This window comes from Sciurus carolinensis, unplaced genomic scaffold, assembly GCF_902686445.1.
Source record: "Sciurus carolinensis unplaced genomic scaffold, mSciCar1.2, whole genome shotgun sequence".
NCBI lineage: Eukaryota > Metazoa > Chordata > Mammalia > Rodentia > Sciuridae > Sciurus > Sciurus carolinensis.
In genome coordinates this window covers 549882-554124 of record NW_025920150.1, presented here as the reverse complement: position 1 = coordinate 554124, position 4243 = coordinate 549882, and positions in this window count along the sequence as shown.

Sequence of the window (4243 nt, the reverse complement as noted above, 5' to 3'; positions counted from 1 at the left end):
CAAATTGTGAAACTTAATTTAGGATAAGAAATCATAAATATTTAGATCATTCTTTGAGCTCATTATTTTGCAAAAGAAAGCACTGAGTCTGAGGAGAAGTATAGACTGATCTGATTAGGTAAAGAAATATAGAATAATTCTTCCTCACCACAGGAATTCTATACCTATTTTAAGTTTTCTATTTCAGGCCTTAAATCCCTAAGTTTTCTGTCATGTGTATCCCTTGTTTTCCAGTTTCTGTTAAGCATATTCTTTGTAATAAATGAAGTTCTCTTCATTATAGACTCTTCCTTATCCTGAAATTCTGATATGTATCTTCCACCAGGAATAGTACCTGAGGCATGGTTTCTGTCCTTAATGGAAATCCTCCTCTCTACCCCTTGACATTTAAAGATTGACTCATGGCACTGTGTGTAGGCTTTGGTATCCATCTTGAGGGTTATTTGAGGTTGTCTAGCAAGTCTGACCCCTTCCTTTCCCATTATATCTGAGCTGGCACCAGTCTTGCCAGAAGTTCATTAAAACTGGTTGGCCCCACATCATAAAAGGTGTACTTAATTAAATAATTCCCTTCTTAGACATTTTGTATAATCTCATTGTCAAATGAAGCTTGGTGTTTACTAGGTATAAAGCAAGTGAAGCTTTGACTATTGTATGATGAGGCTACCTCAGAAAACAGACACACCCTCAAGACTTTCAGACCCAGTGTATGTTGTTATTTGGAACTAGTCTGTGAAGTTACACACTGTCAGCACAGTGTATAGCTTACTTTGTTTTATTAGGGATTAAAATGATGAAGGGGCAAAAACAGGTGAAAAAACTACTCCTGTTCATTCTTCTATATAGGCTGCTGGTTTTCATGATGGCTTATCTTACAAGGAGAGATGCAATATATCTTTTGCACTTTCCATCTGTACCTCCATCAACTTTGATAGCAGTAAAACTGTCTTTTTTAATAGATTTATTCCCTAGTATAAAATGAAAGCCTGAGACTCAGTTCATTCAATCATTTTTGACAGTTATTGAGCATCTTCTCTGTCAAGGTATGGATCAACAGTTCTTACAAAGTCTTGCTCTGTGTGGGTGCCCAGTCATCTTGATGTCAGGTTTCTTAGCATCAGTAAACTTCTGTACATACATACTGTTATGAATGAAAAAAAATCATATTCTTCTTGTCATTTAGCAAAGCTAAGAAGAGACAGCAGTTTTGGAACGGTTGGGGAAAAATTTAGTGCACGTTTCAAAACCTTTTCCCTCATGTTGAGCAGCTTAGGAAATGACCAGGAAGTCAGCTCTGAACTTTAACATCACTGACACCTTGAAAAGTTGTGGTTTTGTTTACTAGATCAACCCTTCCCTTTCTGGAATCCAGGAGGTGATATGGGAGGGATGCATTCTGAAGAAATCCTGTTCAGCAGTGCCCTTCCACTCAGAAACTTCTATGGGATTATGAGTCCTTCACATCACTGTTCCTTTTTGTACTAGCAGGCACTGCTTGCTGGCTAGGCTTGCCTTGCTGTGCTTGGCACATCCCTTCCTTGCCCACCCAATAAAGCACTAGGTGATTGAATTTTTTGAGTGAGTGGCCCAGATGCCAGGAGGGTTCCAAAGAAGGAGTGCCAGGTATAGAATGCAAGCATGTTTCATAGGAGGTCCTGATGTTGAACTGGGGATTGTTCTTAAACTGTTGTTCTTTGTCAAAAGTGAGAAATACATATGACACAACACAAATGCATAGACACATGTGGAGGTTTAACTGAAACTTTACAGATCCTTCTACCAGAACTACCCACTGCCTAAAAGGTACTCTGATGTTTTCTTTACTGTTCTATCATACTATTTCATTTTATGAACAAATTATCTTGCTACCTACTAAATTAATTTTGTTTTTCCCTAATGGGTTGTAACCCACAGTTTTTAAAAATATATTGCCAAAGCAATAGACTTAGGAGAGAGTGAAATGGAGCAGAATGTCCAATTGGAGTGACATTCTCTGTACTTCCATTGTGGGGCCTCTGTGTGTGTGTGGGCGCATGCATGCACACGCACTCAGAACTACTCTGGAGAGTGCACACTACATTGTAGAAACAAAAATGCATCTAGTCTCTATTTTGTTCCCTTTATGTTGTGATTCACTGTTGCATAATCTAGAATTGCCTTGGGAATAAAATGAAAAGTTTAAAAGACTAGAAAATTGTCTTAAGAATTGTCTAATTAATGTTTAGGCCATTTATATTAAGATGTTTCTGTTTAATAACCCAGCCAATTCTGAGATGCTGTGGAGGATGATTTCCTTAAACAGTTTTTTAAGGTCCATTTGTTTAACTCATATATTTAATATTGAGATCTATAGACTAGAATATTTATAAATATTTACAAAAATACTCATAAAGTAATTCTGAGGTTCAGATACAAGCATGATCTATCAACATGAAGAGTTACTTGATAGATATAAAAATTTAGTACTTAAAGAAAGGGAGAACTAGCCAACTATTACTTGCACAATTTCAAGTTTTAAGAAATATGCATGCTGCATATTATCTGTACTGTCAAAGATTAAATGCAGGCAGGCATTAGAGGAGTGAAAGTAGATTTTATTCAACAACTGCTGACAGTAGGTGAAGGAGCTGAATTCATTCTGATTTGTAAGGAGGTAACTGGGCCCTTTAAAGAGACAATGAGGGAGCAGGGAGAAGGGTGAGTGGAGGCTCAGTAAGGAAGTGAAACATTATAAAAGGCCAGAAGATTGGTCCAGGAGAAACCCATCTGGGTTTGTGGACTGGTGCTTAAGGAAGTCAGGCTACTGCACTCACTCCAGAGGCTGGAAACAGAGGCCCCATCCTGAAGTGCTGGCAGATCCTGCTGAATTTTTTGGGCCACTCTGAGATTTCTTAGGCAGGCATTTTAAGACAGGCTAGGGTCATTCTAGGGGTAGGACTAGAGCAGTTGGAAACCTGGTCAGTGCTTGTTCTACTCCATAGCTAAAGCCTTGTAGAGAAGGGAGACCCACAGGGAGAGAAGTTAGTCAGGACAGAAGCAAATGTACTATGAAATAAATCCTAAGGAATTTACTTGTAACCCTATTGTGGCTTTTAAAAAATATGAGAGGTTCCTTAAAACTCTATAAATATGTATGTGTTTATGTATATGCATATAAAGTTCATAACAGGAAAGGAACAGTATAGAGAACATTCTACATTTTGAGCCTGTGCTGGAGCCTTCTACATGCATTTTTCTCCAAAGCCTCTCCACAGCCTCATGAGGGAGAACTATCCTTACATCTTACCATTGGGAAAAGGAAGCTCAATGGTATGGCATTCAAGCCTGGGTCCCAGAAGTCCCCTTTTCAGTCAATACTGGGGAATTATTTGTATACCAGGCTTTCTGATCGGAGCCCTGGGTTCTTCCCACTACAGCATATGTTTGATGCAAGCCTCAACATTCTCAACTTCTCCTAGAACCTCCAGGCCTCACTTGGGTTTCCACCAATACTCCAGTCTCCTGGGCTCCTGGCCACTTCGCCTTCTGCAATACCTCATGATTATCCCCAGCCCTGAGGAAATCCCTTTACCTGCTTCCTCTGCCCTTTTCCATCCTTCCACATGTGGCTGGAGAAATGACAGATGTGTTCTGTGGATCCTCTGCCATGAGTGTTTCCTTCTAATCCTTTGGGAAACCTACCTTGTCTTTTTGATATTAATATGGTGTGTTGTACACATCCAAAAGATACTGAAAGTGAAATTTTGAGCTCAGTGTAATCCAAGTTTGGTAAAAGGTGAAAAATGATATAAAAAAGAAAGTGTTTATAGTTAAAAAAATAGTTGAGGTTTTTTCATTCAAGATTCTGTATTGATAGTTAAATTATTCTATGCTTTCTCTAAATAGAAATACATTATTTCCAACATAGTAAAATTAAATGAATGCATCCTTGATATTAGTACAAAATGGGAAAGGCCTAGATATTTTTGAAATATTGATAAAAACAGAGTGATGGTCTGGAGATATGACTCAGTTGTAGAGTGTTTGTCTCACATGCAGGAAACCATGAGTTCAAAGTTCAATTCCCAGAATCTAAAACAAAAAACAAAAACTGCATGACATCATTACTTTTTCTTGTTCTATCTCTTCCCTCCAATGGCTACCATGTCTGCCACTCATCAGCTGCTATCAGTATAGTTATCAATGGTCTTAACTTTGATTTTCATCCCTACAGATACCTTAGAAAAACATTAACTATAATTTA